We start from the raw sequence: 25,970 nt of genomic DNA on the forward strand, positions 1-25,970 counted from the left end.
AATTACGCTAATTGTATTTATTATGCAAATTATTATTATGTTATTTGTTTGTTTTTTACTCTTATGTGTCAAAATTAGTGATGTAACTTTATATACAATTTTTTTTTATATTGAAACATATGCATATTTCAACGCCAGGCGGGTTGTTCCGTACTTGTAAAATCACGCCTTTAGCGCACTTTGTAACTACGCCAACCTGGCAACCATGTAATATCTCAGAACAGTTCTAAAATTGTCTCGTTACGCACGCATAAAATTAAACGCATTTTTACAGTCCGCTTATGCTTTTCATTCACCAACGCAATTTCGTACAATATGCTAATAGCCAAAGTATAAAATGCTTTATTTATTTTTTTGCGCCCTTTCATTATAAACTAAGAGAAATCGTAAGCAATAGAAATTGAACAATTAAGAAAATGTAAAATTTTGCATGCATTCAAATCAGAACAAAGGTTTGTAATCAATAATTTTTCTAATAGAAGTCTTACAGTAAGCTTAGCATGCTGATAACCACAATTTCAAATAAGTTCATATTTCAGCACCGTTTCGCTACGTTTACCGTTCTGCAAGTTAAATTACGAGAATTCGGAAGGGATCTCAAACAATTAAGAAAATACAAATTCTTGCATGGATTTAAAACATCAGTCTTGGAAAGGCTTTTAATCGCAATTTTTTTATTTTATTTCGAGGAGTGTTGAATAACAATGTTTTAAGAGTCTCATTTAAACCGCAACACTTCTTTTCAAAAATTGCGCCTACTTTTTCTTCTTAAAGTAGAACAAGGATATGTTTTGCAGTGAAATTATAAAAGAAAATTAAAAAGCGCAACGAAAGCAGCAGAAGAAATAAGCCTTTTCCCTGCAAGGGGAGTTGGAAGATGATCGCTTAAGCTGCCACTAGGGGTCGCTGCGATCGCTTGAAACAGTCGCAATGGCGATATCCGTATGTTTCTGCTTTTTGTAATATAATCCCACCGAAGCGGGATTCCAAAAATTGGATGAGGCTCATTAAATTGTTCCTCTCCACGGTAATCTTTAGTAAAAGGCGAAAGATTAGCACGATATTGAAGAGAAACCAGAGCATACAAACAGAGAGTTTTCCAAATTCTATATACACTTGTAAATAATTTTAATAGTGGTACTTTTTCTGCACATGGAATGGAGGTTTAGTTTCATCCTTAAAATATTTTGGTCTAGAGAATCTCTTTGTGTTAAAAATAAAATTTTGTAAAGTCCTGTGGATATTTATCTTTTTGCGGAGTAGAGGGTTCATAATCAATGCACTAACAGATCAGTGAATTGTTTTTAAAGCTTCTCATTAAAATTATGTCTTAAAGTGGGGTGCAATGTAGCAGGCTTGCACCCTGGTTAACACTAAATCTGTTATGGCTTTGCCTCTTTCCTTGTTGGAAAGCTAGATATCTAATGGCCAAACTTCTGGACATTTATTAATAAACAAATAAATGTCTTAAAATTAAGAGCATCAAATGTCTGAATATTTACAAAGTGAAGTCTTACTTCACCTCAAATCGATTACCAAGAGATTCTAGTGCAATAAAAGCGAGCTACAGTCACATAAATAAGGCATTTAATTTCTTGTCGGAATCTATAAACTGTATCCATCAAGTATTAGTGCGATTTGCATAAAACGAAAAGAATTTTCGTAAGTAGCTAATAGAAAAAAATTGAAATCCGACGATATGAAATACGTATTGAAAGCTTCTGATCTTGTTGTTAATATTGGGAACCACTCAGATCGAGTTCCTTCCATCTCCCAGCCGCAATGGCCAGAGAGCGCGATCATCAACGGCTGCTCGACACTCCGAAGAGCACCAAAGAGCCACTTTCACGCTCAGGAAGAAACCCCATCTCACATCATCGTGGTTGGGTTTTCTGCGAGGTTCAGTGAGTGAACCTCTAATCATACTATAGAAATGATCCTATGAAGTATGATCTTAGTTACAATCAGAAGAGAAAAAATTCTTATAGCAACCATCTCCTATTTTTAAAGTGGTAGCTAATTTGGTGTAAATGGATTTACAATGGTATTATTATTTCTTTTTCTTTTTGCTTTACAAAGTGTTGCAAATCAAAGAAACGGTTTTTTAAAAACTAAATCAAAAGTTTTTTTTTCTTTTTTCAATAGGAAAAGAGAATGTGCTATATAAATATTTATGCTTTAACATATTTCTATCATATGGAGTGAAGCCAAGATTTCTTAATCCCTTCATAGAGCCATCCGATGACTCATTAGAGTAGATGGCAGACTTGCGCATTCTAATTTAAATTTTAATCAGTAACATCCAATTGTTCTGCCAGGGGGAAATAAATTAGTTACACTTATTTTTCAGTATTATCGAAAACGAAACTGTCATGTAGGCCCTCAAACCCTTCTAAATACTGTTCGTTTAAAATATTGGCCAATTGGTGGCAGAAATGCTGCGCGCAAAGTCGTTCACGAATGTGTTAAATGCTTCCGAAACAAGCTCGTTATCGCGAATCAAATTATGGGAGACCTTCCAGCAGATAGAGTTACACCTAGTTCAGCATTTTTAAATGTAAGGATAGATTTATGCGAGCCGTTCGAAATTAAATTTAAGGAGCAAAGAAAAGGTACTCTTCAGAAAATATATGTTGCTTTATTTGTATGTATCGCAACCAAAGCTGGACACATAGAGTTTGTCCCGGATTTAACTATGAAGCTCTAATCGCAACGCTATTAAGAATTTTTTCGCGGCGTGGCAAAAGCTCCACAATTTTTAGCGATAATGCTACTAACTTTGTAGGTGCTTCTGCAGAGATTGAATGCATATACAAATTAATGATAGGTAGCGAAGACGTTTCGAATATGCTTTCCTCCGAAGGTATCAGATGGAAATTTTTGCCCCCTAGGACTCCCAATTTCGGCGGTCTTTGGGAGGCTGGCGTGAAGGCTTTTTAATATCATTTTAGGAGAATGGTAGGTCCTGCAAGACTAACGCTCGAAGAGTTTTTAACAGTAATTACTCAGATTGAGGGCATCCTCAATTTGCGACCCCTCTCTCCTCTATCAACTGATTCTGACAAAATGCAAGTATTAGCTCCAGGCTATTTCCTCGCAGGAAAACATATCAATTCTGTCACAGAACCTAACTTCATCGACAAAAAAGACAGTCTTCTCAATCGATGGCAACGAATTCAAAAGTTAGTGCAAACTGTTTGGAGACATTGGCAAAACAGTTATATGAGCCATTTACAACAGCGCTCAAAGTGGCTGCTTAAAAAACAAAATTTAACTCCTGGCATGCTACGTTCTAATAAAGGACATTCAACTTCCAACTTACCAATGGCCTTTAGGTCGAATCATTAAAGTAATTTCAGGCTCAGATGGTGATGTCAGAGTAGCAGATATACGCACTGCAAAAGGAAATTTTAGAAGACCTACTTCTAAAATTTGCATTTTACCTATTGTAGATAATTTTCATTTGAATTGAAACGTTCATTTGTATTTGTTTAATTACGCTAATTGTATTTATTATGCAAATTATTATTATGTTATTTGTTTGTTTTTTACTCTTATGTGTCAAAATTAGTGATGTAACTTTATATACAATTTTTTTTTATATTGAAACATATGCATATTTCAACGCCAGGCGGGTTGTTCCGTACTTGTAAAATCACGCCTTTAGCGCACTTTGTAACTACGCCAACCTGGCAACCATGTAATATCTCAGAACAGTTCTAAAATTGTCTCGTTACGCACGCATAAAATTAAACGCATTTTTACAGTCCGCTTATGCTTTTCATTCACCAACGCAATTTCGTACAATATGCTAATAGCCAAAGTATAAAATGCTTTATTTATTTTTTTGCGCCCTTTCATTATAAACTAAGAGAAATCGTAAGCAATAGAAATTGAACAATTAAGAAAATGTAAAATTTTGCATGCATTCAAATCAGAACAAAGGTTTGTAATCAATAATTTTTCTAATAGAAGTCTTACAGTAAGCTTAGCATGCTGATAACCACAATTTCAAATAAGTTCATATTTCAGCACCGTTTCGCTACGTTTACCGTTCTGCAAGTTAAATTACGAGAATTCGGAAGGGATCTCAAACAATTAAGAAAATACAAATTCTTGCATGGATTTAAAACATCAGTCTTGGAAAGGCTTTTAATCGCAATTTTTTTATTTTATTTCGAGGAGTGTTGAATAACAATGTTTTAAGAGTCTCATTTAAACCGCAACACTTCTTTTCAAAAATTGCGCCTACTTTTTCTTCTTAAAGTAGAACAAGGATATGTTTTGCAGTGAAATTATAAAAGAAAATTAAAAAGCGCAACGAAAGCAGCAGAAGAAATAAGCCTTTTCCCTGCAAGGGGAGTTGGAAGATGATCGCTTAAGCTGCCACTAGGGGTCGCTGCGATCGCTTGAAACAGTCGCAATGGCGATATCCGTATGTTTCTGCTTTTTGTAATATAATCCCACCGAAGCGGGATTCCAAAAATTGGATGAGGCTCATTAAATTGTTCCTCTCCACGGTAATCTTTAGTAAAAGGCGAAAGATTAGCACGATATTGAAGAGAAACCAGAGCATACAAACAGAGAGTTTTCCAAATTCTATATACACTTGTAAATAATTTTAATAGTGGTACTTTTTCTGCACATGGAATGGAGGTTTAGTTTCATCCTTAAAATATTTTGGTCTAGAGAATCTCTTTGTGTTAAAAATAAAATTTTGTAAAGTCCTGTGGATATTTATCTTTTTGCGGAGTAGAGGGTTCATAATCAATGCACTAACAGATCAGTGAATTGTTTTTAAAGCTTCTCATTAAAATTATGTCTTAAAGTGGGGTGCAATGTAGCAGGCTTGCACCCTGGTTAACACTAAATCTGTTATGGCTTTGCCTCTTTCCTTGTTGGAAAGCTAGATATCTAATGGCCAAACTTCTGCACATTTATTAATAAACAAATAAATGTCTTAAAATTAAGAGCATCAAATGTCTGAATATTTACAAAGTGAAGTCTTACTTCACCTCAAATCGATTACCAAGAGATTCTAGTGCAATAAAAGCGAGCTACAGTCACATAAATAAGGCATTTAATTTCTTGTCGGAATCTATAAACTGTATCCATCAAGTATTAGTGCGATTTGCATAAAACGAAAAGAATTTTCGTAAGTAGCTAATAGAAAAAAATTGAAATCCGACGATATGAAATACGTATTGAAAGCTTCTGATCTTGTTGTTAATATTGGGAACCACTCAGATCGAGTTCCTTCCATCTCCCAGCCGCAATGGCCAGAGAGTGCGATCATCAACGGCTGCTCGACACTCCAAAGAGCACCAAAGAGCCACTTTCACGCTCAGGAAGAAACCCCATCTCACATCATCGTGGTTGGGTTTTCTGCGAGGTTCGGTGAGTGAACCTCTAATCATACTATAGAAATGATCCTATGAAGTATGATCTTAGTTACAATCAGAAGAGAAAAAATTCTTATAGCAACCATCTCCTATTTTTAAAGTGGTAGCTAATTTGGTGTAAATGGATTTACAATGGTATTATTATTTCTTTTTCTTTTTGCTTTACAAAGTGTTGCAAATCAAAGAAACGGTTTTTTAAAAACTAAATCAAAAGTTTTTTTTTTTTTTTTCAATAGGAAAAGAGAATGTGCTATATAAATATTTATGCTTTAACATATTTCTATCATATGGAGTGAAGCCAAGATTTCTTAATCCCTTCATAGAGCCATCCGATGACTCATTAGAGTAGATGGCAGACTTGCGCATTCTAATTTAAATTTTAATCAGTAACATCCAATTGTTCTGCCAGGGGGAAATAAATTAGTTACACTTATTTTTCAGTATTATCGAAAACGAAACTGTCATGTAGGCCCTCAAACCCTTCTAAATACTGTTCGTTTAAAATATTGGCCAATTGGTGGCAGAAATGCTGCGCGCAAAGTCGTTCACGAATGTGTTAAATGCTTCCGAAACAAGCTCGTTATCGCGAATCAAATTATGGGAGACCTTCCAGCAGATAGAGTTACACCTAGTTCAGCATTTTTAAATGTAAGGATAGATTTATGCGAGCCGTTCGAAATTAAATTTAAGGAGCAAAGAAAAGGTACTCTTCAGAAAATATATGTTGCTTTATTTGTATGTATCGCAACCAAAGCTGGACACATAGAGTTTGTCCCGGATTTAACTATGAAGCTCTAATCGCAACGCTATTAAGAATTTTTTCGCGGCGTGGCAAAAGCTCCACAATTTTTAGCGATAATGCTACTAACTTTGTAGGTGCTTCTGCAGAGATTGAATGCATATACAAATTAATGATAGGTAGCGAAGACGTTTCGAATATGCTTTCCTCCGAAGGTATCAGATGGAAATTTTTGCCCCCTAGGACTCCCAATTTCGGCGGTCTTTGGGAGGCTGGCGTGAAGGCTTTTTAATATCATTTTAGGAGAATGGTAGGTCCTGCAAGACTAACGCTCGAAGAGTTTTTAACAGTAATTACTCAGATTGAGGGCATCCTCAATTTGCGACCCCTCTCTCCTCTATCAACTGATTCTGACAAAATGCAAGTATTAGCTCCAGGCTATTTCCTCGCAGGAAAACATATCAATTCTGTCACAGAACCTAACTTCATCGACAAAAAAGACAGTCTTCTCAATCGATGGCAACGAATTCAAAAGTTAGTGCAAACTGTTTGGAGACATTGGCAAAACAGTTATATGAGCCATTTACAACAGCGCTCAAAGTGGCTGCTTAAAAAACAAAATTTAACTCCTGGCATGCTACGTTCTAATAAAGGACATTCAACTTCCAACTTACCAATGGCCTTTAGGTCGAATCATTAAAGTAATTTCAGGCTCAGATGGTGATGTCAGAGTAGCAGATATACGCACTGCAAAAGGAAATTTTAGAAGACCTACTTCTAAAATTTGCATTTTACCTATTGTAGATAATTTTCATTTGAATTGAAACGTTCATTTGTATTTGTTTAATTACGCTAATTGTATTTATTATGCAAATTATTATTATGTTATTTGTTTGTTTTTTACTCTTATGTGTCAAAATTAGTGATGTAACTTTATATACAATTTTTTTTTATATTGAAACATATGCATATTTCAACGCCAGGCGGGTTGTTCCGTACTTGTAAAATCACGCCTTTAGCGCACTTTGTAACTACGCCAACCTGGCAACCATGTAATACCTCAGAACAGTTCTAAAATTGTCTCGTTACGCACGCATAAAATTAAACGCATTTTTACAGTCCGCTTATGCTTTTCATTCACCAACGCAATTTCGTACAATATGCTAATAGCCAAAGTATAAAATGCTTTATTTATTTTTTTGCGCCCTTTCATTATAAACTAAGAGAAATCGTAAGCAATAGAAATTGAACAATTAAGAAAATGTAAAATTTTGCATGCATTCAAATCAGCACAAAGGTTTGTAATCAATAATTTTTCTAATAGAAGTCTTACAGTAAGCTTAGCATGCTGATAACCACAATTTCAAATAAGTTCATATTTCAGCACCGTTTCGCTACGTTTACCGTTCTGCAAGTTAAATTACGAGAATTCGGAAGGGATCTCAAACAATTAAGAAAATACAAATTCTTGCATGGATTTAAAACATCAGTCTTGGAAAGGCTTTTAATCGCAATTTTTTTATTTTATTTCGAGGAGTGTTGAATAACAATGTTTTAAGAGTCTCATTTAAACCGCAACACTTCTTTTCAAAAATTGCGCCTACTTTTTCTTCTTAAAGTAGAACAAGGATATGTTTTGCAGTGAAATTATAAAAGAAAATTAAAAAGCGCAACGAAAGCAGCAGAAGAAATAAGCCTTTTCCCTGCAAGGGGAGTTGGAAGATGATCGCTTAAGCTGCCACTAGGGGTCGCTGCGATCGCTTGAAACAGTCGCAATGGCGATATCCGTATGTTTCTGCTTTTTGTAATATAATCCCACCGAAGCGGGATTCCAAAAATTGGATGAGGCTCATTAAATTGTTCCTCTCCACGGTAATCTTTAGTAAAAGGCGAAAGATTAGCACGATATTGAAGAGAAACCAGAGCATACAAACAGAGAGTTTTCCAAATTCTATATACACTTGTAAATAATTTTAATAGTGGTACTTTTTCTGCACATGGAATGGAGGTTTAGTTTCATCCTTAAAATATTTTGGTCTAGAGAATCTCTTTGTGTTAAAAATAAAATTTTGTAAAGTCCTGTGGATATTTATCTTTTTGCGGAGTAGAGGGTTCATAATCAATGCACTAACAGATCAGTGAATTGTTTTTAAAGCTTCTCATTAAAATTATGTCTTAAAGTGGGGTGCAATGTAGCAGGCTTGCACCCTGGTTAACACTAAATCTGTTATGGCTTTGCCTCTTTCCTTGTTGGAAAGCTAGATATCTAATGGCCAAACTTCTGGACATTTATTAATAAACAAATAAATGTCTTAAAATTAAGAGCATCAAATGTCTGAATATTTACAAAGTGAAGTCTTACTTCACCTCAAATCGATTACCAAGAGATTCTAGTGCAATAAAAGCGAGCTACAGTCACATAAATAAGGCATTTGATTTCTTGTCGGAATCTATAAACTGTATCCATCAAGTATTAGTGCGATTTGCATAAACGAAAAGAATTTTCGTAAGTAGCTAATAGAAAAAAATTGAAATCCGACGATATGAAATACGTATTGAAAGCTTCTGATCTTGTTGTTAATATTGGGAACCACTCAGATCGAGTTCCTTCCATCTCCCAGCCGCAATGGCCAGAGAGTGCGATCATCAACGGCTGCTCGACACTCCGAAGAGCACCAAAGAGCCACTTTCACGCTCAGGAAGAAACCCCATCTCACATCATCGTGGTTGGGTTTTCTGCGAGGTTCGGTGAGTGAACCTCTAATCATACTATAGAAATGATCCTATGAAGTATGATCTTAGTTACAATCAGAAGAGAAAAAATTCTTATAGCAACCATCTCCTATTTTTAAAGTGGTAGCTAATTTGGTGTAAATGGATTTACAATGGTATTATTATTTCTTTTTCTTTTTGCTTTACAAAATGTTGCAAATCAAAGAAATGGTTTTTTAAAAACTAAATCAAAAGTTTTTTTTTTTTTTCAACAGGAAAAGAGAATGTGCTATATAAATATTTATGCTTTAACATATTTCTATCATATGGAGTGAAGCCAAGATTTCTTAATCCCTTCATAGAGCCATCCGATGACTCATTAGAGTAGATGGCAGACTTGCGCATTCTAATTTAAATTTTAATCAGTAACATCCAATTGTTCTGCCAGGGGGAAATAAATTAGTTACACTTATTTTTCAGTATTATCGAAAACGAAACTGTCATGTAGGCCCTCAAACCCTTCTAAATACTGTTCGTTTAAAATATTGGCCAATTGGTGGCAGAAATGCTGCGCGCAAAGTCGTTCACGAATGTGTTAAATGCTTCCGAAACAAGCTCGTTATCGCGAATCAAATTATGGGAGACCTTCCAGCAGATAGAGTTACACCTAGTTCAGCATTTTTAAATGTAAGGATAGATTTATGCGAGCCGTTCGAAATTAAATTTAAGGAGCAAAGAAAAGGTACTCTTCAGAAAATATATGTTGCTTTATTTGTATGTATCGCAACCAAAGCTGGACACATAGAGTTTGTCCCGGATTTAACTATGAAGCTCTAATCGCAACGCTATTAAGAATTTTTTCGCGGCGTGGCAAAAGCTCCACAATTTTTAGCGATAATGCTACTAACTTTGTAGGTGCTTCTGCAGAGATTGAATGCATATACAAATTAATGATAGGTAGCGAAGACGTTTCGAATATGCTTTCCTCCGAAGGTATCAGATGGAAATTTTTGCCCCCTAGGACTCCCAATTTCGGCGGTCTTTGGGAGGCTGGCGTGAAGGCTTTTTAATATCATTTTAGGAGAATGGTAGGTCCTGCAAGACTAACGCTCGAAGAGTTTTTAACAGTAATTACTCAGATTGAGGGCATCCTCAATTTGCGACCCCTCTCTCCTCTATCAACTGATTCTGACAAAATGCAAGTATTAGCTCCAGGCTATTTCCTCGCAGGAAAACATATCAATTCTGTCACAGAACCTAACTTCATCGACAAAAAAGACAGTCTTCTCAATCGATGGCAACGAATTCAAAAGTTAGTGCAAACTGTTTGGAGACATTGGCAAAACAGTTATATGAGCCATTTACAACAGCGCTCAAAGTGGCTGCTTAAAAAACAAAATTTAACTCCTGGCATGCTACGTTCTAATAAAGGACATTCAACTTCCAACTTACCAATGGCCTTTAGGTCGAATCATTAAAGTAATTTCAGGCTCAGATGGTGATGTCAGAGTAGCAGATATACGCACTGCAAAAGGAAATTTTAGAAGACCTACTTCTAAAATTTGCATTTTACCTATTGTAGATAATTTTCATTTGAATTGAAACGTTCATTTGTATTTGTTTAATTACGCTAATTGTATTTATTATGCAAATTATTATTATGTTATTTGTTTGTTTTTTACTCTTATGTGTCAAAATTAGTGATGTAACTTTATATACAATTTTTTTTTATATTGAAACATATGCATATTTCAACGCCAGGCGGGTTGTTCCGTACTTGTAAAATCACGCCTTTAGCGCACTTTGTAACTACGCCAACCTGGCAACCATGTAATACCTCAGAACAGTTCTAAAATTGTCTCGTTACGCACGCATAAAATTAAACGCATTTTTACAGTCCGCTTATGCTTTTCATTCACCAACGCAATTTCGTACAATATGCTAATAGCCAAAGTATAAAATGCTTTATTTATTTTTTTGCGCCCTTTCATTATAAACTAAGAGAAATCGTAAGCAATAGAAATTGAACAATTAAGAAAATGTAAAATTTTGCATGCATTCAAATCAGAACAAAGGTTTGTAATCAATAATTTTTCTAATAGAAGTCTTACAGTAAGCTTAGCATGCTGATAACCACAATTTCAAATAAGTTCATATTTCAGCACCGTTTCGCTACGTTTACCGTTCTGCAAGTTAAATTACGAGAATTCGGAAGGGATCTCAAACAATTAAGAAAATACAAATTCTTGCATGGATTTAAAACATCAGTCTTGGAAAGGCTTTTAATCGCAATTTTTTTATTTTATTTCGAGGAGTGTTGAATAACAATGTTTTAAGAGTCTCATTTAAACCGCAACACTTCTTTTCAAAAATTGCGCCTACTTTTTCTTCTTAAAGTAGAACAAGGATATGTTTTGCAGTGAAATTATAAAAGAAAATTAAAAAGCGCAACGAAAGCAGCAGAAGAAATAAGCCTTTTCCCTGCAAGGGGAGTTGGAAGATGATCGCTTAAGCTGCCACTAGGGGTCGCTGCGATCGCTTGAAACAGTCGCAATGGCGATATCCGTATGTTTCTGCTTTTTGTAATATAATCCCACCGAAGCGGGATTCCAAAAATTGGATGAGGCTCATTAAATTGTTCCTCTCCACGGTAATCTTTAGTAAAAGGCGAAAGATTAGCACGATATTGAAGAGAAACCAGAGCATACAAACAGAGAGTTTTCCGAATTCTATATACACTTGTAAATAATTTTAATAGTGGTACTTTTTCTGCACATGGAATGGAGGTTTAGTTTCATCCTTAAAATATTTTGGTCTAGAGAATCTCTTTGTGTTAAAAATAAAATTTTGTAAAGTCCTGTGGATATTTATCTTTTTGCGGAGTAGAGGGTTCATAATCAATGCACTAACAGATCAGTGAATTGTTTTTAAAGCTTCTCATTAAAATTATGTCTTAAAGTGGGGTGCAATGTAGCAGGCTTGCACCCTGGTTAACACTAAATCTGTTATGGCTTTGCCTCTTTCCTTGTTGGAAAGCTAGATATCTAATGGCCAAACTTCTGCACATTTATTAATAAACAAATAAATGTCTTAAAATTAAGAGCATCAAATGTCTGAATATTTACAAAGTGAAGTCTTACTTCACCTCAAATCGATTACCAAGAGATTCTAGTGCAATAAAAGCGAGCTACAGTCACATAAATAAGGCATTTAATTTCTTGTCGGAATCTATAAACTGTATCCATCAAGTATTAGTGCGATTTGCATAAAACGAAAAGAATTTTCGTAAGTAGCTAATAGAAAAAAATTGAAATCCGACGATATGAAATACGTATTGAAAGCTTCTGATCTTGTTGTTAATATTGGGAACCACTCAGATCGAGTTCCTTCCATCTCCCAGCCGCAATGGCCAGAGAGTGCGATCATCAACGGCTGCTCGACACTCCAAAGAGCACCAAAGAGCCACTTTCACGCTCAGGAAGAAACCCCATCTCACATCATCGTGGTTGGGTTTTCTGCGAGGTTCGGTGAGTGAACCTCTAATCATACTATAGAAATGATCCTATGAAGTATGATCTTAGTTACAATCAGAAGAGAAAAAATTCTTATAGCAACCATCTCCTATTTTTAAAGTGGTAGCTAATTTGGTGTAAATGGATTTACAATGGTATTATTATTTCTTTTTCTTTTTGCTTTACAAAGTGTTGCAAATCAAAGAAACGGTTTTTTAAAAACTAAATCAAAAGTTTTTTTTTTTTTTTCAATAGGAAAAGAGAATGTGCTATATAAATATTTATGCTTTAACATATTTCTATCATATGGAGTGAAGCCAAGATTTCTTAATCCCTTCATAGAGCCATCCGATGACTCATTAGAGTAGATGGCAGACTTGCGCATTCTAATTTAAATTTTAATCAGTAACATCCAATTGTTCTGCCAGGGGGAAATAAATTAGTTACACTTATTTTTCAGTATTATCGAAAACGAAACTGTCATGTAGGCCCTCAAACCCTTCTAAATACTGTTCGTTTAAAATATTGGCCAATTGGTGGCAGAAATGCTGCGCGCAAAGTCGTTCACGAATGTGTTAAATGCTTCCGAAACAAGCTCGTTATCGCGAATCAAATTATGGGAGACCTTCCAGCAGATAGAGTTACACCTAGTTCAGCATTTTTAAATGTAAGGATAGATTTATGCGAGCCGTTCGAAATTAAATTTAAGGAGCAAAGAAAAGGTACTCTTCAGAAAATATATGTTGCTTTATTTGTATGTATCGCAACCAAAGCTGGACACATAGAGTTTGTCCCGGATTTAACTATGAAGCTCTAATCGCAACGCTATTAAGAATTTTTTCGCGGCGTGGCAAAAGCTCCACAATTTTTAGCGATAATGCTACTAACTTTGTAGGTGCTTCTGCAGAGATTGAATGCATATACAAATTAATGATAGGTAGCGAAGACGTTTCGAATATGCTTTCCTCCGAAGGTATCAGATGGAAATTTTTGCCCCCTAGGACTCCCAATTTCGGCGGTCTTTGGGAGGCTGGCGTGAAGGCTTTTTAATATCATTTTAGGAGAATGGTAGGTCCTGCAAGACTAACGCTCGAAGAGTTTTTAACAGTAATTACTCAGATTGAGGGCATCCTCAATTTGCGACCCCTCTCTCCTCTATCAACTGATTCTGACAAAATGCAAGTATTAGCTCCAGGCTATTTCCTCGCAGGAAAACATATCAATTCTGTCACAGAACCTAACTTCATCGACAAAAAAGACAGTCTTCTCAATCGATGGCAACGAATTCAAAAGTTAGTGCAAACTGTTTGGAGACATTGGCAAAACAGTTATATGAGCCATTTACAACAGCGCTCAAAGTGGCTGCTTAAAAAACAAAATTTAACTCCTGGCATGCTACGTTCTAATAAAGGACATTCAACTTCCAACTTACCAATGGCCTTTAGGTCGAATCATTAAAGTAATTTCAGGCTCAGATGGTGATGTCAGAGTAGCAGATATACGCACTGCAAAAGGAAATTTTAGAAGACCTACTTCTAAAATTTGCATTTTACCTATTGTAGATAATTTTCATTTGAATTGAAACGTTCATTTGTATTTGTTTAATTACGCTAATTGTATTTATTATGCAAATTATTATTATGTTATTTGTTTGTTTTTTACTCTTATGTGTCAAAATTAGTGATGTAACTTTATATACAATTTTTTTTTATATTGAAACATATGCATATTTCAACGCCAGGCGGGTTGTTCCGTACTTGTAAAATCACGCCTTTAGCGCACTTTGTAACTACGCCAACCTGGCAACCATGTAATACCTCAGAACAGTTCTAAAATTGTCTCGTTACGCACGCATAAAATTAAACGCATTTTTACAGTCCGCTTATGCTTTTCATTCACCAACGCAATTTCGTACAATATGCTAATAGCCAAAGTATAAAATGCTTTATTTATTTTTTTGCGCCCTTTCATTATAAACTAAGAGAAATCGTAAGCAATAGAAATTGAACAATTAAGAAAATGTAAAATTTTGCATGCATTCAAATCAGCACAAAGGTTTGTAATCAATAATTTTTCTAATAGAAGTCTTACAGTAAGCTTAGCATGCTGATAACCACAATTTCAAATAAGTTCATATTTCAGCACCGTTTCGCTACGTTTACCGTTCTGCAAGTTAAATTACGAGAATTCGGAAGGGATCTCAAACAATTAAGAAAATACAAATTCTTGCATGGATTTAAAACATCAGTCTTGGAAAGGCTTTTAATCGCAATTTTTTTATTTTATTTCGAGGAGTGTTGAATAACAATGTTTTAAGAGTCTCATTTAAACCGCAACACTTCTTTTCAAAAATTGCGCCTACTTTTTCTTCTTAAAGTAGAACAAGGATATGTTTTGCAGTGAAATTATAAAAGAAAATTAAAAAGCGCAACGAAAGCAGCAGAAGAAATAAGCCTTTTCCCTGCAAGGGGAGTTGGAAGATGATCGCTTAAGCTGCCACTAGGGGTCGCTGCGATCGCTTGAAACAGTCGCAATGGCGATATCCGTATGTTTCTGCTTTTTGTAATATAATCCCACCGAAGCGGGATTCCAAAAATTGGATGAGGCTCATTAAATTGTTCCTCTCCACGGTAATCTTTAGTAAAAGGCGAAAGATTAGCACGATATTGAAGAGAAACCAGAGCATACAAACAGAGAGTTTTCCGAATTCTATATACACTTGTAAATAATTTTAATAGTGGTACTTTTTCTGCACATGGAATGGAGGTTTAGTTTCATCCTTAAAATATTTTGGTCTAGAGAATCTCTTTGTGTTAAAAATAAAATTTTGTAAAGTCCTGTGGATATTTATCTTTTTGCGGAGTAGAGGGTTCATAATCAATGCACTAACAGATCAGTGAATTGTTTTTAAAGCTTCTCATTAAAATTATGTCTTAAAGTGGGGTGCAATGTAGCAGGCTTGCACCCTGGTTAACACTAAATCTGTTATGGCTTTGCCTCTTTCCTTGTTGGAAAGCTAGATATCTAATGGCCAAACTTCTGCACATTTATTAATAAACAAATAAATGTCTTAAAATTAAGAGCATCAAATGTCTGAATATTTACAAAGTGAAGTCTTACTTCACCTCAAATCGATTACCAAGAGATTCTAGTGCAATAAAAGCGAGCTACAGTCACATAAATAAGGCATTTAATTTCTTGTCGGAATCTATAAACTGTATCCATCAAGTATTAGTGCGATTTGCATAAAACGAAAAGAATTTTCGTAAGTAGCTAATAGAAAAAAATTGAAATCCGACGATATGAAATACGTATTGAAAGCTTCTGATCTTGTTGTTAATATTGGGAACCACTCAGATCGAGTTCCTTCCATCTCCCAGCCGCAATGGCCAGAGAGTGCGATCATCAACGGCTGCTCGACACTCCAAAGAGCACCAAAGAGCCACTTTCACGCTCAGGAAGAAACCCCATCTCACATCATCGTGGTTGGGTTTTCTGCGAGGTTCGGTGAGTGAACCTCTAATCATACTATAGAAATGATCCTATGAAGTATGATCTTAGTTACAATCAGAAGAGAAAAAATTCTTATAGCAACCATCTCCTATTTTTAAAGTGGTAGCTAATTTGGTGTAAATGGATTTACAATGGTATTATTATTTCTTTTTCTTTTTGCTTTACAAAGTGTTGCAAATCAAAGAAACGGTTTTTTAAAAACTAAATCAAAAGTTTTTTTTTTTTTTTTCAATAGGAAAAGAGAATGTGCTATATAAATATTTATGCTTTAACATATTTCTATCATATGGAGTGAAGCCAAGATTTCTTAATCCCTTCATAGAGCCATCCGATGACTCATTAGAGTAGATGGCAGACTTGCGCATTCTAATTTAAATTTTAATCAGTAACATCCAATTGTTCTGCCAGGGGGAAATAAATTAGTTACACTTATTTTTCAGTATTATCGAAAACGAAACTGTCATGTAGGCCCTCAAACCCTTCTAAATACTGTTCGTTTAAAATATTGGCCAATTGGTGGCAGAAATGCTGCGCGCAAAGTCGTTCACGAATGTGTTAAATGCTTCCGAAACAAGCTCGTTATCGCGAATCAAATTATGGGAGACCTTCCAGCAGATAGAGTTACACCTAGTTCAGCATTTTTAAATGTAAGGATAGATTTATGCGAGCCGTTCGAAATTAAATTTAAGGAGCAAAGAAAAGGTACTCTTCAGAAAATATATGTTGCTTTATTTGTATGTATCGCAACCAAAGCTGGACACATAGAGTTTGTCCCGGATTTAACTATGAAGCTCTAATCGCAACGCTATTAAGAATTTTTTCGCGGCGTGGCAAAAGCTCCACAATTTTTAGCGATAATGCTACTAACTTTGTAGGTGCTTCTGCAGAGATTGAATGCATATACAAATTAATGATAGGTAGCGAAGACGTTTCGAATATGCTTTCCTCCGAAGGTATCAGATGGAAATTTTTGCCCCCTAGGACTCCCAATTTCGGCGGTCTTTGGGAGGCTGGCGTGAAGGCTTTTTAATATCATTTTAGGAGAATGGTAGGTCCTGCAAGACTAACGCTCGAAGAGTTTTTAACAGTAATTACTCAGATTGAGGGCATCCTCAATTTGCGACCCCTCTCTCCTCTATCAACTGATTCTGACAAAATGCAAGTATTAGCTCCAGGCTATTTCCTCGCAGGAAAACATATCAATTCTGTCACAGAACCTAACTTCATCGACAAAAAAGACAGTCTTCTCAATCGATGGCAACGAATTCAAAAGTTAGTGCAAACTGTTTGGAGACATTGGCAAAACAGTTATATGAGCCATTTACAACAGCGCTCAAAGTGGCTGCTTAAAAAACAAAATTTAACTCCTGGCATGCTACGTTCTAATAAAGGACATTCAACTTCCAACTTACCAATGGCCTTTAGGTCGAATCATTAAAGTAATTTCAGGCTCAGATGGTGATGTCAGAGTAGCAGATATACGCACTGCAAAAGGAAATTTTAGAAGACCTACTTCTAAAATTTGCATTTTACCTATTGTAGATAATTTTCATTTGAATTGAAACGTTCATTTGTATTTGTTTAATTACGCTAATTGTATTTATTATGCAAATTATTATTATGTTATTTGTTTGTTTTTTACTCTTATGTGTCAAAATTAGTGATGTAACTTTATATACAATTTTTTTTTATATTGAAACATATGCATATTTCAACGCCAGGCGGGTTGTTCCGTACTTGTAAAATCACGCCTTTAGCGCACTTTGTAACTACGCCAACCTGGCAACCATGTAATACCTCAGAACAGTTCTAAAATTGTCTCGTTACGCACGCATAAAATTAAACGCATTTTTACAGTCCGCTTATGCTTTTCATTCACCAACGCAATTTCGTACAATATGCTAATAGCCAAAGTATAAAATGCTTTATTTATTTTTTTGCGCCCTTTCATTATAAACTAAGAGAAATCGTAAGCAATAGAAATTGAACAATTAAGAAAATGTAAAATTTTGCATGCATTCAAATCAGCACAAAGGTTTGTAATCAATAATTTTTCTAATAGAAGTCTTACAGTAAGCTTAGCATGCTGATAACCACAATTTCAAATAAGTTCATATTTCAGCACCGTTTCGCTACGTTTACCGTTCTGCAAGTTAAATTACGAGAATTCGGAAGGGATCTCAAACAATTAAGAAAATACAAATTCTTGCATGGATTTAAAACATCAGTCTTGGAAAGGCTTTTAATCGCAATTTTTTTATTTTATTTCGAGGAGTGTTGAATAACAATGTTTTAAGAGTCTCATTTAAACCGCAACACTTCTTTTCAAAAATTGCGCCTACTTTTTCTTCTTAAAGTAGAACAAGGATATGTTTTGCAGTGAAATTATAAAAGAAAATTAAAAAGCGCAACGAAAGCAGCAGAAGAAATAAGCCTTTTCCCTGCAAGGGGAGTTGGAAGATGATCGCTTAAGCTGCCACTAGGGGTCGCTGCGATCGCTTGAAACAGTCGCAATGGCGATATCCGTATGTTTCTGCTTTTTGTAATATAATCCCACCGAAGCGGGATTCCAAAAATTGGATGAGGCTCATTAAATTGTTCCTCTCCACGGTAATCTTTAGTAAAAGGCGAAAGATTAGCACGATATTGAAGAGAAACCAGAGCATACAAACAGAGAGTTTTCCGAATTCTATATACACTTGTAAATAATTTTAATAGTGGTACTTTTTCTGCACATGGAATGGAGGTTTAGTTTCATCCTTAAAATATTTTGGTCTAGAGAATCTCTTTGTGTTAAAAATAAAATTTTGTAAAGTCCTGTGGATATTTATCTTTTTGCGGAGTAGAGGGTTCATAATCAATGCACTAACAGATCAGTGAATTGTTTTTAAAGCTTCTCATTAAAATTATGTCTTAAAGTGGGGTGCAATGTAGCAGGCTTGCACCCTGGTTAACACTAAATCTGTTATGGCTTTGCCTCTTTCCTTGTTGGAAAGCTAGATATCTAATGGCCAAACTTCTGCACATTTATTAATAAACAAATAAATGTCTTAAAATTAAGAGCATCAAATGTCTGAATATTTACAAAGTGAAGTCTTACTTCACCTCAAATCGATTACCAAGAGATTCTAGTGCAATAAAAGCGAGCTACAGTCACATAAATAAGGCATTTAATTTCTTGTCGGAATCTATAAACTGTATCCATCAAGTATTAGTGCGATTTGCATAAAACGAAAAGAATTTTCGTAAGTAGCTAATAGAAAAAAATTGAAATCCGACGATATGAAATACGTATTGAAAGCTTCTGATCTTGTTGTTAATATTGGGAACCACTCAGATCGAGTTCCTTCCATCTCCCAGCCGCAATGGCCAGAGAGTGCGATCATCAACGGCTGCTCGACACTCCAAAGAGCACCAAAGAGCCACTTTCACGCTCAGGAAGAAACCCCATCTCACATCATCGTGGTTGGGTTTTCTGCGAGGTTCGGTGAGTGAACCTCTAATCATACTATAGAAATGATCCTATGAAGTATGATCTTAGTTACAATCAGAAGAGAAAAAATTCTTATAGCAACCATCTCCTATTTTTAAAGTGGTAGCTAATTTGGTGTAAATGGATTTACAATGGTATTATTATTTCTTTTTCTTTTTGCTTTACAAAGTGTTGCAAATCAAAGAAACGGTTTTTTAAAAACTAAATCAAAAGTTTTTTTTTTTTTTTCAATAGGAAAAGAGAATGTGCTATATAAATATTTATGCTTTAACATATTTCTATCATATGGAGTGAAGCCAAGATTTCTTAATCCCTTCATAGAGCCATCCGATGACTCATTAGAGTAGATGGCAGACTTGCGCATTCTAATTTAAATTTTAATCAGTAACATCCAATTGTTCTGCCAGGGGGAAATAAATTAGTTACACTTATTTTTCAGTATTATCGAAAACGAAACTGTCATGTAGGCCCTCAAACCCTTCTAAATACTGTTCGTTTAAAATATTGGCCAATTGGTGGCAGAAATGCTGCGCGCAAAGTCGTTCACGAATGTGTTAAATGCTTCCGAAACAAGCTCGTTATCGCGAATCAAATTATGGGAGACCTTCCAGCAGATAGAGTTACACCTAGTTCAGCATTTTTAAATGTAAGGATAGATTTATGCGAGCCGTTCGAAATTAAATTTAAGGAGCAAAGAAAAGGTACTCTTCAGAAAATATATGTTGCTTTATTTGTATGTATCGCAACCAAAGCTGGACACATAGAGTTTGTCCCGGATTTAACTATGAAGCTCTAATCGCAACGCTATTAAGAATTTTTTCGCGGCGTGGCAAAAGCTCCACAATTTTTAGCGATAATGCTACTAACTTTGTAGGTGCTTCTGCAGAGATTGAATGCATATACAAATTAATGATAGGTAGCGAAGACGTTTCGAATATGCTTTCCTCCGAAGGTATCAGATGGAAATTTTTGCCCCCTAGGACTCCCAATTTCGGCGGTCTTTGGGAGGCTGGCGTGAAGGCTTTTTAATATCATTTTAGGAGAATGGTAGGTCCTGCAAGACTAACGCTCGAAGAGTTTTTAACAGTAATTACTCAGATTGAGGGCATCCTCAATTTGCGACCCCTCTCTCCTCTATCAACTGATTCTGACAAAATGCAAGTATTAGCTCCAGGCTATTTCCTCGCAGGAAAACATATCAATTCTGTCACAGAACCTAACTTCATCGACAAAAAAGACAGTCTTCTCAATCGATGGCAACGAATTCAAAAGTTAGTGCAAACTGTTTGGAGACATTGGCAAAACAGTTATATGAGCCATTTACAACAGCGCTCAAAGTGGCTGCTTAAAAAACAAAATTTAACTCCTGGCATGCTACGTTCTAATAAAGGACATTCAACTTCCAACTTACCAATGGCCTTTAGGTCGAATCATTAAAGTAATTTCAGGCTCAGATGGTGATGTCAGAGTAGCAGATATACGCACTGCAAAAGGAAATTTTAGAAGACCTACTTCTAAAATTTGCATTTTACCTATTGTAGATAATTTTCATTTGAATTGAAACGTTCATTTGTATTTGTTTAATTACGCTAATTGTATTTATTATGCAAATTATTATTATGTTATTTGTTTGTTTTTTACTCTTATGTGTCAAAATTAGTGATGTAACTTTATATACAATTTTTTTTTATATTGAAACATATGCATATTTCAACGCCAGGCGGGTTGTTCCGTACTTGTAAAATCACGCCTTTAGCGCACTTTGTAACTACGCCAACCTGGCAACCATGTAATACCTCAGAACAGTTCTAAAATTGTCTCGTTACGCACGCATAAAATTAAACGCATTTTTACAGTCCGCTTATGCTTTTCATTCACCAACGCAATTTCGTACAATATGCTAATAGCCAAAGTATAAAATGCTTTATTTATTTTTTTGCGCCCTTTCATTATAAACTAAGAGAAATCGTAAGCAATAGAAATTGAACAATTAAGAAAATGTAAAATTTTGCATGCATTCAAATCAGCACAAAGGTTTGTAATCAATAATTTTTCTAATAGAAGTCTTACAGTAAGCTTAGCATGCTGATAACCACAATTTCAAATAAGTTCATATTTCAGCACCGTTTCGCTACGTTTACCGTTCTGCAAGTTAAATTACGAGAATTCGGAAGGGATCTCAAACAATTAAGAAAATACAAATTCTTGCATGGATTTAAAACATCAGTCTTGGAAAGGCTTTTAATCGCAATTTTTTTATTTTATTTCGAGGAGTGTTGAATAACAATGTTTTAAGAGTCTCATTTAAACCGCAACACTTCTTTTCAAAAATTGCGCCTACTTTTTCTTCTTAAAGTAGAACAAGGATATGTTTTGCAGTGAAATTATAAAAGAAAATTAAAAAGCGCAACGAAAGCAGCAGAAGAAATAAGCCTTTTCCCTGCAAGGGGAGTTGGAAGATGATCGCTTAAGCTGCCACTAGGGGTCGCTGCGATCGCTTGAAACAGTCGCAATGGCGATATCCGTATGTTTCTGCTTTTTGTAATATAATCCCACCGAAGCGGGATTCCAAAAATTGGATGAGGCTCATTAAATTGTTCCTCTCCACGGTAATCTTTAGTAAAAGGCGAAAGATTAGCACGATATTGAAGAGAAACCAGAGCATACAAACAGAGAGTTTTCCGAATTCTATATACACTTGTAAATAATTTTAATAGTGGTACTTTTTCTGCACATGGAATGGAGGTTTAGTTTCATCCTTAAAATATTTTGGTCTAGAGAATCTCTTTGTGTTAAAAATAAAATTTTGTAAAGTCCTGTGGATATTTATCTTTTTGCGGAGTAGAGGGTTCATAATCAATGCACTAACAGATCAGTGAATTGTTTTTAAAGCTTCTCATTAAAATTATGTCTTAAAGTGGGGTGCAATGTAGCAGGCTTGCACCCTGGTTAACACTAAATCTGTTATGGCTTTGCCTCTTTCCTTGTTGGAAAGCTAGATATCTAATGGCCAAACTTCTGGACATTTATTAATAAACAAATAAATGTCTTAAAATTAAGAGCATCAAATGTCTGAATATTTACAAAGTGAAGTCTTACTTCACCTCAAATCGATTACCAAGAGATTCTAGTGCAATAAAAGCGAGCTACAGTCACATAAATAAGGCATTTGATTTCTTGTCGGAATCTATAAACTGTATCCATCAAGTATTAGTGCGATTTGCATAAACGAAAAGAATTTTCGTAAGTAGCTAATAGAAAAAAATTGAAATCCGACGATATGAAATACGTATTGAAAGCTTCTGATCTTGTTGTTAATATTGGGAACCACTCAGATCGAGTTCCTTCCATCTCCCAGCCGCAATGGCCAGAGAGTGCGATCATCAACGGCTGCTCGACACTCCGAAGAGCACCAAAGAGCCACTTTCACGCTCAGGAAGAAACCCCATCTCACATCATCGTGGTTGGGTTTTCTGCGAGGTTCGGTGAGTGAACCTCTAATCATACTATAGAAATGATCCTATGAAGTATGATCTTAGTTACAATCAGAAGAGAAAAAATTCTTATAGCAACCATCTCCTATTTTTAAAGTGGTAGCTAATTTGGTGTAAATGGATTTACAATGGTATTATTATTTCTTTTTCTTTTTGCTTTACAAAATGTTGCAAATCAAAGAAATGGTTTTTTAAAAACTAAATCAAAAGTTTTTTTTTTTTTTCAACAGGAAAAGAGAATGTGCTATATAAATATTTATGCTTTAACATATTTCTATCATATGGAGTGAAGCCAAGATTTCTTAATCCCTTCATAGAGCCATCCGATGACTCATTAGAGTAGATGGCAGACTTGCGCATTCTAATTTAAATTTTAATCAGTAACATCCAATTGTTCTGCCAGGGGGAAATAAATTAGTTACACTTATTTTTCAGTATTATCGAAAACGAAACTGTCATGTAGGCCCTCAAACCCTTCTAAATACTGTTCGTTTAAAATATTGGCCAATTGGTGGCAGAAATGCTGCGCGCAAAGTCGTTCACGAATGTGTTAAATGCTTCCGAAACAAGCTCGTTATCGCGAATCAAATTATGGGAGACCTTCCAGCAGATAGAGTTACACCTAGTTCAGCATTTTTAAATGTAAGGATAGATTTATGCGAGCCGTTCGAAATTAAATTTAAGGAGCAAAGAAAAGGTACTCTTCAGAAAATATATGTTGCTTTATTTGTATGTATCGCAACCAAAGCTGGACACATAGAGTTTGTCCCGGATTTAACTATGAAGCTCTAATCGCAACGCTATTAAGAATTTTTTCGCGGCGTGGCAAAAGCTCCACAATTTTTAGCGATAATGCTACTAACTTTGTAGGTGCTTCTGCAGAGATTGAATGCATATACAAATTAATGATAGGTAGCGAAGACGTTTCGAATATGCTTTCCTCCGAAGGTATCAGATGGAAATTTTTGCCCCCTAGGACTCCCAATTTCGGCGGTCTTTGGGAGGCTGGCGTGAAGGCTTTTTAATATCATTTTAGGAGAATGGTAGGTCCTGCAAGACTAACGCTCGAAGAGTTTTTAACAGTAATTACTCAGATTGAGGGCATCCTCAATTTGCGACCCCTCTCTCCTCTATCAACTGATTCTGACAAAATGCAAGTATTAGCTCCAGGCTATTTCCTCGCAGGAAAACATATCAATTCTGTCACAGAACCTAACTTCATCGACAAAAAAGACAGTCTTCTCAATCGATGGCAACGAATTCAAAAGTTAGTGCAAACTGTTTGGAGACATTGGCAAAACAGTTATATGAGCCATTTACAACAGCGCTCAAAGTGGCTGCTTAAAAAACAAAATTTAACTCCTGGCATGCTACGTTCTAATAAAGGACATTCAACTTCCAACTTACCAATGGCCTTTAGGTCGAATCATTAAAGTAATTTCAGGCTCAGATGGTGATGTCAGAGTAGCAGATATACGCACTGCAAAAGGAAATTTTAGAAGACCTACTTCTAAAATTTGCATTTTACCTATTGTAGATAATTTTCATTTGAATTGAAACGTTCATTTGTATTTGTTTAATTACGCTAATTGTATTTATTATGCAAATTATTATTATGTTATTTGTTTGTTTTTTACTCTTATGTGTCAAAATTAGTGATGTAACTTTATATACAATTTTTTTTTATATTGAAACATATGCATATTTCAACGCCAGGCGGGTTGTTCCGTACTTGTAAAATCACGCCTTTAGCGCACTTTGTAACTACGCCAACCTGGCAACCATGTAATACCTCAGAACAGTTCTAAAATTGTCTCGTTACGCACGCATAAAATTAAACGCATTTTTACAGTCCGCTTATGCTTTTCATTCACCAACGCAATTTCGTACAATATGCTAATAGCCAAAGTATAAAATGCTTTATTTATTTTTTTGCGCCCTTTCATTATAAACTAAGAGAAATCGTAAGCAATAGAAATTGAACAATTAAGAAAATGTAAAATTTTGCATGCATTCAAATCAGCACAAAGGTTTGTAATCAATAATTTTTCTAATAGAAGTCTTACAGTAAGCTTAGCATGCTGATAACCACAATTTCAAATAAGTTCATATTTCAGCACCGTTTCGCTACGTTTACCGTTCTGCAAGTTAAATTACGAGAATTCGGAAGGGATCTCAAACAATTAAGAAAATACAAATTCTTGCATGGATTTAAAACATCAGTCTTGGAAAGGCTTTTAATCGCAATTTTTTTATTTTATTTCGAGGAGTGTTGAATAACAATGTTTTAAGAGTCTCATTTAAACCGCAACACTTCTTTTCAAAAATTGCGCCTACTTTTTCTTCTTAAAGTAGAACAAGGATATGTTTTGCAGTGAAATTATAAAAGAAAATTAAAAAGCGCAACGAAAGCAGCAGAAGAAATAAGCCTTTTCCCTGCAAGGGGAGTTGGAAGATGATCGCTTAAGCTGCCACTAGGGGTCGCTGCGATCGCTTGAAACAGTCGCAATGGCGATATCCGTATGTTTCTGCTTTTTGTAATATAATCCCACCGAAGCGGGATTCCAAAAATTGGATGAGGCTCATTAAATTGTTCCTCTCCACGGTAATCTTTAGTAAAAGGCGAAAGATTAGCACGATATTGAAGAGAAACCAGAGCATACAAACAGAGAGTTTTCCGAATTCTATATACACTTGTAAATAATTTTAATAGTGGTACTTTTTCTGCACATGGAATGGAGGTTTAGTTTCATCCTTAAAATATTTTGGTCTAGAGAATCTCTTTGTGTTAAAAATAAAATTTTGTAAAGTCCTGTGGATATTTATCTTTTTGCGGAGTAGAGGGTTCATAATCAATGCACTAACAGATCAGTGAATTGTTTTTAAAGCTTCTCATTAAAATTATGTCTTAAAGTGGGGTGCAATGTAGCAGGCTTGCACCCTGGTTAACACTAAATCTGTTATGGCTTTGCCTCTTTCCTTGTTGGAAAGCTAGATATCTAATGGCCAAACTTCTGGACATTTATTAATAAACAAATAAATGTCTTAAAATTAAGAGCATCAAATGTCTGAATATTTACAAAGTGAAGTCTTACTTCACCTCAA

At 35.2% G+C, this 25,970-nt stretch overlaps 15 non-coding genes across 15 annotated transcripts; all 15 read right to left on the reverse strand.

The window, feature by feature from the left end:
• Positions 1 to 967: 967 nt before the first annotated feature.
• On the reverse strand, positions 968 to 1,083 carry LOC129957867 (U5 spliceosomal RNA). Its single transcript, XR_008782967.1, has one exon. It is a non-coding gene; the product is annotated as a U5 spliceosomal RNA (small nuclear RNA).
• Positions 1,084 to 1,745: 662 nt separating this feature from the next.
• LOC129957812 (small nucleolar RNA U3) lies at positions 1,746 to 1,956 on the reverse strand. Its single transcript, XR_008782915.1, has one exon. It is a non-coding gene; the product is annotated as a small nucleolar RNA U3 (small nucleolar RNA).
• Positions 1,957 to 4,460: 2,504 nt separating this feature from the next.
• Positions 4,461 to 4,576, reverse strand: LOC129957868 (U5 spliceosomal RNA). Its single transcript, XR_008782969.1, has one exon. It is a non-coding gene; the product is annotated as a U5 spliceosomal RNA (small nuclear RNA).
• Positions 4,577 to 5,238: 662 nt separating this feature from the next.
• On the reverse strand, positions 5,239 to 5,449 carry LOC129957805 (small nucleolar RNA U3). Its single transcript, XR_008782908.1, has one exon. It is a non-coding gene; the product is annotated as a small nucleolar RNA U3 (small nucleolar RNA).
• Positions 5,450 to 7,953: 2,504 nt separating this feature from the next.
• On the reverse strand, positions 7,954 to 8,069 carry LOC129957869 (U5 spliceosomal RNA). The gene has a single exon (XR_008782970.1). It is a non-coding gene; the product is annotated as a U5 spliceosomal RNA (small nuclear RNA).
• A 661-nt stretch (positions 8,070 to 8,730) lies between these two features.
• Positions 8,731 to 8,941, reverse strand: LOC129957814 (small nucleolar RNA U3). The gene has a single exon (XR_008782917.1). It is a non-coding gene; the product is annotated as a small nucleolar RNA U3 (small nucleolar RNA).
• Positions 8,942 to 11,443: 2,502 nt separating this feature from the next.
• LOC129957870 (U5 spliceosomal RNA) lies at positions 11,444 to 11,559 on the reverse strand. The gene has a single exon (XR_008782971.1). It is a non-coding gene; the product is annotated as a U5 spliceosomal RNA (small nuclear RNA).
• Positions 11,560 to 12,221: 662 nt separating this feature from the next.
• Positions 12,222 to 12,432, reverse strand: LOC129957807 (small nucleolar RNA U3). The gene has a single exon (XR_008782910.1). It is a non-coding gene; the product is annotated as a small nucleolar RNA U3 (small nucleolar RNA).
• A 2,503-nt stretch (positions 12,433 to 14,935) lies between these two features.
• Positions 14,936 to 15,051, reverse strand: LOC129957871 (U5 spliceosomal RNA). The gene has a single exon (XR_008782972.1). It is a non-coding gene; the product is annotated as a U5 spliceosomal RNA (small nuclear RNA).
• A 662-nt stretch (positions 15,052 to 15,713) lies between these two features.
• LOC129957808 (small nucleolar RNA U3) lies at positions 15,714 to 15,924 on the reverse strand. The gene has a single exon (XR_008782911.1). It is a non-coding gene; the product is annotated as a small nucleolar RNA U3 (small nucleolar RNA).
• Positions 15,925 to 18,428: 2,504 nt separating this feature from the next.
• On the reverse strand, positions 18,429 to 18,544 carry LOC129957872 (U5 spliceosomal RNA). Its single transcript, XR_008782973.1, has one exon. It is a non-coding gene; the product is annotated as a U5 spliceosomal RNA (small nuclear RNA).
• Positions 18,545 to 19,206: 662 nt separating this feature from the next.
• LOC129957809 (small nucleolar RNA U3) lies at positions 19,207 to 19,417 on the reverse strand. Its single transcript, XR_008782912.1, has one exon. It is a non-coding gene; the product is annotated as a small nucleolar RNA U3 (small nucleolar RNA).
• Positions 19,418 to 21,920: 2,503 nt separating this feature from the next.
• On the reverse strand, positions 21,921 to 22,036 carry LOC129957873 (U5 spliceosomal RNA). The gene has a single exon (XR_008782974.1). It is a non-coding gene; the product is annotated as a U5 spliceosomal RNA (small nuclear RNA).
• Positions 22,037 to 22,697: 661 nt separating this feature from the next.
• Positions 22,698 to 22,908, reverse strand: LOC129957815 (small nucleolar RNA U3). The gene has a single exon (XR_008782918.1). It is a non-coding gene; the product is annotated as a small nucleolar RNA U3 (small nucleolar RNA).
• A 2,502-nt stretch (positions 22,909 to 25,410) lies between these two features.
• On the reverse strand, positions 25,411 to 25,526 carry LOC129957875 (U5 spliceosomal RNA). The gene has a single exon (XR_008782975.1). It is a non-coding gene; the product is annotated as a U5 spliceosomal RNA (small nuclear RNA).
• Positions 25,527 to 25,970: the final 444 nt, after the last annotated feature.

The sequence above is a fragment of the Argiope bruennichi genome, chromosome 11, assembly GCF_947563725.1.
Source record: "Argiope bruennichi chromosome 11, qqArgBrue1.1, whole genome shotgun sequence".
NCBI lineage: Eukaryota > Metazoa > Arthropoda > Arachnida > Araneae > Araneidae > Argiope > Argiope bruennichi.